General features: G+C 36.6%; 1 protein-coding gene across 1 annotated transcript in view; it reads left to right on the forward strand.

Moving 5' to 3' along the window:
* The window catches only part of PCLO (piccolo presynaptic cytomatrix protein), a 319356-nt gene that overhangs the window by 154834 nt on the left and 154755 nt on the right, over positions 1–9767 (forward strand). The window lies entirely within an intron of this gene.

Genomic DNA, 9767 nt, shown 5'->3' on the forward strand with positions numbered 1-9767 from the left:
AGGATTATCAAGAAGTTATGCAAGTGCTGGAGGCTGTTTCTTATGAGGTCAGGGGAGATGTACTGCTTTTAGTTGGGATAGAGACAATTTTGAATAATAAAGGACTGACATTATAAATTTTCTATTTCTACAGTATTCTTTCTCCTTGAGAAGATTTCTGATTTGAGAATCACTCCATTGTTAATGAATGAGAGAAAGTAATATTGTTTAACAAAACAAACAAACAAACAAACAAAAAACCCACATAATTTAACATGTTAAAACTTCCTTTTGTCTGAATCCATTCTGTCAATTGTAGGGTCAGTATCTAACTTGTAAGAGCTCTAGGAAAACTGCCATTTGATGTCTGTAATTTTTGTCTTTTATGTTCCATTTCTGTGAATACATAAGTAAGACTGTAGTACAGACTGAATAAAGTGGGTTTGTCCTTCTGTGTTTGATATTTTGTAGTGACCAGGTTTGTCTGGTTATACCCTATGAGAACCTCATTGAAAGCAGTTTCTACAGCTTTACATATTTGATCAGATATTAAGTACTTCCTGTGCTATCACTGCTTTAAAACATTATTAGTAGTTTGAAGAGAAAACTGTAGTCTTGACATATCAAAATCATTCCGTAATGCAGGATTAACAGTGTGAGAAACAGCAGCATGAACACTCCTTTCATGTAGAACAGCACCTTGAAAAATGTTGAACAGAAGTTATAAAAGATTGAGTTGTACTCGATGTTGGAGAGTACTTGTAGTCATCAAGCAGAATATAGTCCGTGTCTCAAAGTGCTTACAATCTAATTCAATGAGATGGGCATTTTTTCTGGAACTTGAACTACAAGTTGACTAATGCAAGGAAAGTGAAAATCTTCCATGTTTTTAAAGTGAGCTGTGTTAACTGTGTCTTGTGGCATGTGGTGGGGAAACTGCTCCACAAACCCCCCATGGCCATCATGGCAGCTTTCAGACTTGATGTTATGCACTAGATATGTTTTCCCTTCTCTTTCTGATACAAGCTCTTATGTTCAGTTAGCTTAAGCTGGAATAAGTTGAAAAATAAGCCAGAAGTTATACATAATAAAAAGAATACTTAGAAAGATTCAGAAAGTAATCTAATGATATCAGCATCTGGAAATATGGGCATAATTTGCTTTGACATTATCTGTGTGAGTTTCAGTTCTGGATTGCAACTGGATTACTCAATCCAGTTGTACTGGGAGGAGAGGATATTTAGCTTCCAGAAGACTTCCAGTATTCATTCCAGTATAACTATGACTTTTTGATACCAACTAAGAACCTGCTGTTAGAACTTGACTTCTCAAAAGTACAGGAAAAAATGGACAGTGTTTTCTTCTTTTATGCCTTAATAATCTTACTCAAAAGTTCCTCTTAATAATATATACATAGTGGCACTGTTGAAAAAATATAAACCTTGGTGACATTTTTTTCTACTGCAGATTTATGTTTTTACAACATGCTGTTACTATACTGAAATTTAAATTCAAGATCATTTATGGATAATCTTAATAATTGTGAAATGAAAACATGAAATGAAAGTGTTTCATCAACATTGAAGTATTTTTGAACTGCAGCTGTTTTTTTGTTTGGTTGTTTTTGTTTTTTTGTTTGTTTTATTACTATTACTTTGCAGAGTCCAGTTGCCATTTGTAAATTCTGTGTGCCCTTTTGTGCCTGTTGAGTGGAGAGCATCTACTTGCCTACTTGTAAAAAAGGAAAGACAGAGGGGATTAGATACATCATTCAGAATAATGAAGTTCAGTGCAGAATAACTTGTGAAACAGTTCACTTAGAAGAAGAAGGCAGTGATGAATGTAAAGAAAGAAAATGGAAATGAAAGACTATTTCTCTACTTAAGGGGATATTTTTTTGCGTGGATGAATATCCCATTACATTTTTAATAGTTCTTGTTTCAGTATTATGTCTTTGTTTCCATTTATAAACACTGTAGATGAAAAGGGTGTTCATGTGATGTGGTCATTCTGCATGTTTCACAGATGTAATCTTGTGGCAGTTTATAAAAAAGTTTCATCTTCCTGCAATCAGTGAGCCTAGTAGGATAGGAATAAAATAGTCTTGTTTTAAGGATTACAATAAAATGACATTTGCCCACTAGGTAATGCACTTTCGTCATTCATATCCTTTTCCATTGAAAAATATATTTATTATAACATTATAAGGGAAAGATTATGGAGACTGAATATAATGATAAAATGGTATTTCCACTTTTTACAATTACTGCTGTAATTTTATGTTCTTTAATGTCCCTTTTGTTGGAAATTATGACATTTTATCCAGTCTAGTAGAACTGAAAGACTGAGAAATAATCTCTCTGCTAATCATCTAATGATAAATATCCAGAAGATATTGCTTTTGGTGACAGCACATTTAATGTCGAGATAACAAGTTATGCATTTACATTTTACTTCAGTGGTTATAGTGGCCATAGCTTCTGTGAGCAGTAGAATGAACACAGATGGTGGATTCTTTTTAGTCCTAGAGTAAAAGAAATGCTATGCTTTTTGCTTATTTTAGTACCTTGTAGGGAGTGCAGTTCTGTGAGTAACCAAGTGTAGCTGTGTCAAGGAAAAATTGTGAGATGCAGGTTGCCAGAAACAAAGTAGAGTCATGGAAGAAACAACTGGTATTTGGTACAGATGAGCACTGAGTAAAGAATCATCATTGGTTGTATGATGAAAGACTATCCTAGATTTAAAGTGCAAAGAGTTTTCCTTTTTTTTCAGGAAATCTAAGTGGCATTTGTGGGATGTGGTTTAATGAAACTCTTCTTCCGTCACTGTTAGCAACTGATCCTTCATCTTGGCCATGTGTACACCAGTCTTAAAGCGTAGTCTGAGATTGGCCTCATTTGAATGATTCCTATTTTTGCATGCAGTTTATTGGGGTCAACCTGACAGTACATTAAAATATGTAGTGATAGATTAAGTCAATGGGTCTGGCTAAGCACACGGGTTCCAATATCCCTGAAGGGTGTCCCTCAGCTACCTATGCGGCTGCTTCATTGGTCATGGGCAGATCTTATCTTGAGTTTGAATTCAGGCCAGAAATCCAGAGAAGATGTAGATGTATCCACTGAATTCCTTTTGTTCTTTTGTGCCTCTGTTGGGCTCATGCTAACTGCAGGGGAAAAAAAAAAACAAACAACATGATCTGAGTTTCTATGTCATCATATCACATATGTCATAATATCACAGACTGGTTTGGGTTGGAAGAAACCTTTAAGATCATCTAGTTTGAACTCCCCTGCTATAGGCAGGGATACCTCCCTCTAGACCAGGTTGCTCACAGCCCCATCTGGCCTTAATTTGAATGCTTCCAGGGATGGGGCATCCACAAGCTCTCTGGGCAACCTGTTCCAGTGTCTCATCACCCTCACAGCAAAGAATTTCTTCCTAATATCTAGTCTAAATCTGCCCTCTTCCAGTTTAAAGCCATTTCTCATTGTCCTGTTGCTACCCACCCCTGTAAAAAGTTCCTCCCAGCTTTTCTGTAGGCTCCCTTCAGGTAATGGAAGGCCACTCTAACATCCCCCTGGAGCCTGCTCTTCTCCAGGCTGAAGAGCACCAACACAGCCTTTCTCCATAGACGAGATGTTCCAGCCTTCTGATCATCTTCATGGCCTTCTTCTGGACCCTCTTTCCTATTATCCCTTATATGCCAGTTTTCTCCTCTCTTACCCTTTGTTCATTTTTGTCTGTCAAAGGGGAGAGATTAATAATTTATTTGATATGCACCATTGGCATTCTCTCATCCATGAAGGTAGTAGAGAAATAGTGCTCTAATTCTGCTTATCAGTGCTTCAAGGACATAGAAGAGACACTCACAGTCTCGTCATCCCTATACTTTTGAACCAAAATCACAGCACAACATGCAGACTCTTGTTCATCACAGGTCAAAATGCATAGCTCATAGCTGTGACTATGTTGAAAAATAGTGTTTAGTACTTGAGAATTTGCTCTATCAAATGATGTTATTGTTCTCTCACTATCTGTTGTAGTAAATATGAGGCATTATTTTCAAAGCAATCTGCATCATTTTCAAAAGATCCAAAATCCCTCAGGAGCTCATGTGTCTGTTTTGCAGAAGTGACCTAAATGCCTAGAATATTAAATATTACTGACTTTTCATAATGGGACTTAGGTTCTGTTAGCAGTTGAGTTACTTTCAAAAGAGTTTCCTGCTTCACACTCACATAAGTCAATTTCTCTTCCTCTCTAGATTTTCTTTAAAAAGACATCTTTAAAGTAGCAGTGTCAGTTCAGTAGAGCAATGCACTGATGGGGAGGGGGAGGGCCCTGAGGGTCACTGATTCTTACAATCCCCAGCACACCACTTCTCTTCTGCATTTCAAAAACATTCACTGGAAACTGAGTTGAAAAGTTAGTCTCTCACTCACCCATAAAGACAGTTCATGACAATCTTTTATGTAAATAGTAAAATATCTTTTTACACTTCAGCATTTCATTAGATTTGGGATTGCTTTTTCCACTGAAGGTTTGAAGCATTTACAGTTTAGAGATCTGTTAACATTTCAAGCTACTGCTTCTTTTGCTGTATTTTAAATCTTTTGGAATAACTTTTCTGTGAATTAAATAAGCCACCTTTTTTTCCATCTGTCAGATTTTAAAACAGAGAAGACTATCTCACATTTGGTCAACATATCATATAAGCCTCGTTTTCTAAGTATTTAACTGGGTCATTCTGAATTGCCTGTTACTTTTAAATTAGTTGAATTCATACCTTCTATATTCAATACAGGGATACTCATGCATAGCAGAAAAAAAAATATATTATATTCAATCTTTTTCTTTTCAAAGGAGACCCTTCATAATCTATTTTAAAGTGTGAGATTTATGGTAGAGCTGACACAGAGTCTAGGCTTTCTGTCACTTAAACCTTTTCTTACCTGCTGACAGCTCATCCATCTCCCTGTTAGCCAGCTCTCATTTACACATTAAAAAAGAACCCATGGCCACAGTCCTCAATTTTTTGTCTTCTATAAAAGACAGAGAAGAATGAAGATACTGTAATCTCTGCACTCGTTTCCAGCTGACTTGGTTATCAAACCCCATGATTCCATTTTAGGAATCCTTTTTGGGTGTAGGGAAAGATCAATATAAATGTTCTCTGCTTTAGAGTAACAAATACTATACATATGTACAGCAGAATAAAGCAGACATAGAAGAAGAGTAGCATACATTGACTATTAAGCTTGAACTTATTTAGTTCTGTTTTGCCTCAAACTGTTCTCTCTTGCCAAGCCATGGAATGCAGTAGTTTTATCTGAATAGAAAGGAGGAGGATACCATTTCTACTAGTGTAATTGTCTGCTTATCATAGATGGACAGGACTAACCTGTCTGAACTCAAGACAGATTCTTTCACATGTTCTGCTGACTAGTTCAACTTCTTGCATTTTATTCTGTCCACTCTCTTAGGAGCAGCAATGACAAAAACTTAGAATAATTGTACCGAGAAAATGAGCATACATCCTCAGAAACTTTGACAGAAGATCAACTTCTATAAAAGCTTCCCTGCAAAGGAAGCACTGAGTGTGCCCTATCAGACAGATATTTGGTATACTAAAAGCAGAACAGCAGATCACATTAGCTGATGCTAAAGCCTCTGCAAGTATGCTTTTTTGCAGCTGGAGAATCTAACATTGGACTGGATTCAGCCTGTGGTTTGATGTTGTCCAAATGGAGTCATTGGTTTGGGCTGCTTTTCCCTACTGAGATTTGAATACATTTGAGATATCCTTAGAACAGAGATTCTCCAGAGCTTTCTCCAGAAGGCATCTAGTTTGCATGCACAAAAACCTCCCTGCAAACTTTCCCAATGTGAAGTAATTAGAGAAAAACATGGAATTTATTCTTGTCAAAGTAGAAAACTAATGCCTTCTCCAAAACTTTATCTCATAATGTGAGCTTTATTTCCAGCACTTCTTTTAATATCATTAAGATATTTTTAAAAGTTTATTAAATATTGCCTTGATCAGCCAAATGTGATTAAATTTTACTTGGAAGTAATCCAAGACTGGCAAGAACAAACAAAACAAAACAAAACAAAACAAAAAAAAAGATGATGGCTCATATGTTCTACTTGAAAATATATGAAAAGTACCTCAGTACTTTCAAAACTAATGATCTGATGCTCACTCAAAACAAATAAATAAAATAAGATAAAATAAACAGGGAAGGATAAAATCAGGCTAGTCTTTAATGTCTAAGCTGCAAGTGTGTTAATAGTGAATAATGCATTATTAATGTTATAAATCATCGCTCACAGCTCTGAAGATTTACATCTCATCTCTGGAAATATTTGCTAAATCTGATTCTCTCTTGCCATAAGTGCTACACCATCATTTGGGCTAATAACACCTAATAATTATTTTTTGAAATTAATAAGACTTGCTTATGACAGAACTAAACTTATGAGCACTTCACCTTGGTCCTCATTCTCAAAATGTTTCTGTTTTGACATTGATTTTCTAAGTAAATGTTTTTGTGTTAAAAAGTATTTATTAAAGTAAATAACTGTATTCACAATTCTGAATTAATCTGAGATTTAATTGTAGGCATGTGGTTTACATATTGATGCTCAAAAATCCAATGTAAGTATTAGGAAATACTGACAAAATAGTTCTTTCTACTGCCTTTCTTTAATTTCTTCCTCCAGTGTACCATTATTTATTCATAAGCTAATATTTAGCAATTACTATTTTTTAATGGAACTATACTTTCCATCTGCAAACTGAAAAGAGCTATCAGGTTAAATTGGTCACTGTCAAATTGGACAGCAGCTTTAAGTGGAACAAACAAGATTTGGTCATAGACTTGACTCTTTAAATATTTAATTGCAATTTAGATTGTAGGAAAAATGCACTCACATATCATTTTCAGATCAATTCAGTACAGGAATCCCAGTCACTTTGGAAAGCAGAACAGCAATTCTACACAATGTTCCAAGATGAAATTCAGGAATGGTACAGACAATACAGGTAGAAAATTAAAAATAATAAAAACAAAATCAATCCATCAAATTTCAGAAGTGTGACAATAAAAGTACTAAAAAAATCAAAATTCAGGTATGACTTAAAGTATAAAATGCTTGGGCAGAGCTTGAAATTTCTTTCTTGGTATTCCTTCTATCCTTCTGTGTGAGAGTACGGATGAAGCCTGCCTTTTGGCTCTCCTTCTCCAGAACTTCTTGCATTCTCACAGACTGGATTTGGATCTAGGCTCTGTTTCTGTTCACATTCCCCATCTGTCCATATCTTCTCTCTGATCTCCTTGCAAATCCCTACTTCTGTTTCCCAGCCAGTCCCTCTCTGACACCTTCTCTCATGCTATCTGAGTGGTTCCTGCTGAAGTGCAGCTTTCATTCTGTTGCCTTACTCACTTGGCAAGCTGTTGGCTATTGCCAAATGCAGCTCAAGCATTGAGTCTGCTGGTGCTCTTACACTGCCTGGCAAGCCTATTCTCTGGTGTAGGATCCTCAGGTGAGCTAGCCATTAACTAAAAGTAAAGACAGAGTTTAAAAATAAGTAGTATAGATGAAGGATCTGAAGAGGATTAAATGCTGGAGACTTTCTCAGTATGTGTGAGATAAATAACTTAAATGCTGATTTCTGCAAATCTGGACAACTGCTAGGTGTAGACAGTCAGCAGTTGCCATAAGTGAAAAGATCAGGAGAGATGATAGACAAGGTGAATCAGAATGAGAGTTACCTCCCTAAAATTTATGCCTAATATGGAGAAAAGGAATTTGAGCCTTGATGTTTATTTTCTAATCATGTATAGGATTAGAACGCTGCACCTCAGGAAATCATAATGCAGCATGTAAGTAGTATTTACTCAATGAACTTATGGAGCACATTTTCTATATCCTCTTGCATTGTTGTGGTTTTGTTGCATATATAATAGAATCATAGAATGATTTGGGTTGGAAGGGACCTTTAAAATTACCTGGTTTCAACCCCTCTTCTATAGGCAGGGGCTCCTCTCACTCAACTGGTTTGCTCACAGCCCCATCCAGCCTGGCCCTGAATGCTTCCAGGGAGGAGGCATCCACAATCTTGCTGGGCAACATGTAGATGGTGTAGAGGGTAACAGTGAAAGAAGCTGATACATTTGTCTGAGTGTAAGTTGGAGCCAGTGGCTGTCTTTTTCAGAAATTTTACTGTCTGGTTAATCACTTACATCACATTGATGCTCCTTTTGTTATACCCAAGTATAATTTCTGTAGTAGAAATATTACAGCCTTGTAGAAAGGAAGTGGAAAGGAAGGAAAGGAATCAACAAGTTTGTCCTTTGCTCATTTGATTAGTGATATAATAGTACAGAGAGTTTTATAGTAATGCTTCCACATACTTCTTTAAAAGTCGTTCTTTTGACAGCAGTAGTGTAGGCTGCTCTGAGTCCTTATGTTCTTACAGCCTCGTTGAACATTGCCTGTCTGAGAGAATTATAACCTAGGCATTTTATTTTTTTAATTTCTTCATCATTTGGTGGAAGAGCTCATAGAAGACGACAACAACTTGTGACAAGTTACAAAAGTAACATTGTTTTGCTTCATGCATCTGTTACTGTTTAACTTAAAATTGTTCTTTTTCATATGTACATATACATATATACATAAATAAAAGCAAAGTGGCTTTTCTGAAGGATATTTTGTAGACATGACTAATTGTATCTTTAATCTCAACAACACTGCACTTGTAGAATACTTGCCTACATTGAAGCTCTTATTTAGTAAGAACAAATACTGAAATCCCTACTGTTTCTCACCTTCCACAGCATCTTGACAAGAAATCCATAAGGATGTGATTGCCTGTATTGCCTTCTAAAAACATTAAATAGCCAAGCACTTCAGCCATCATAGTGCCTGAGAAAAAGATCACCAACTCAACAGATTGGGAGCAGTGTGTTGAGATAATATAGTCCCACCTCCACCTCAAAGTTGGGCTAGTTTTAAAGTTAGGTTGGACAGCCTCTTGAATTTTGAGAATCTCTGCAGATTTCACAGCCTCTTTGGGCAGCCTGTTCTGGAGCTTAATTGCTCCCATAGCAAAGAATTCATGATTTCCCTTGTGCAACTTGTGATTTCAGTCCCTCACTGTGCATCTCTTAGAAGGTTGTAAGTCTACATTCAGTAATCCCACCTCTGATATTTGAATCATAGAATGGCCTTGGTTGAAAGGGACCATAATGATCATGTAGTTTTAACTTCCCTGCTATGTGCAGGGTTGCCAACCACTAGACCAGGCTGCCCAGAGCCACATTCAGCCTGACTTTGAATGCCTTTGTGGATGGGGGCATCCACAACCTTGTTGAGCATCCTATTCCAGTGTGTCATCACCCTCTGTGTGAAGACATCAATTAGCTGTCTTCTGCAAACACAGGGAACTTTTAGCCTCCCTTTGTATAGCAGCAGCTCTCCTCAAGCTCCAAACATCTTAATTGGCTTATACTGCCTTTAGTACCCAAGGATTTTAATGTTTTTGATATGTGAATATACATTCGGATAGACGAAGTGTAGAAACCTTTCCCATGCTTTACCAGTTAGTGTTATTGCTGTCTAGCTCAAGAGTGATGACACTCGGGCCATTGTACTGCTTCATATCAGAAGTAAATTATATACCCTTGAGTATGTCTTATGCTGCTTTATACATAACACAGTTCAGGAAACACTAGCCAGTGCTCACCATTAAGCTGTCAAACACAGTGATTTGGAAAAAT

This window comes from Lagopus leucura, unplaced genomic scaffold (genome assembly GCF_019238085.1).
Source record: "Lagopus leucura isolate 7727_CA_CO unplaced genomic scaffold, USGS_WTPT01 Super-Scaffold_100008, whole genome shotgun sequence".
NCBI classification, from domain to species: Eukaryota; Metazoa; Chordata; class Aves; order Galliformes; family Phasianidae; genus Lagopus; species Lagopus leucura.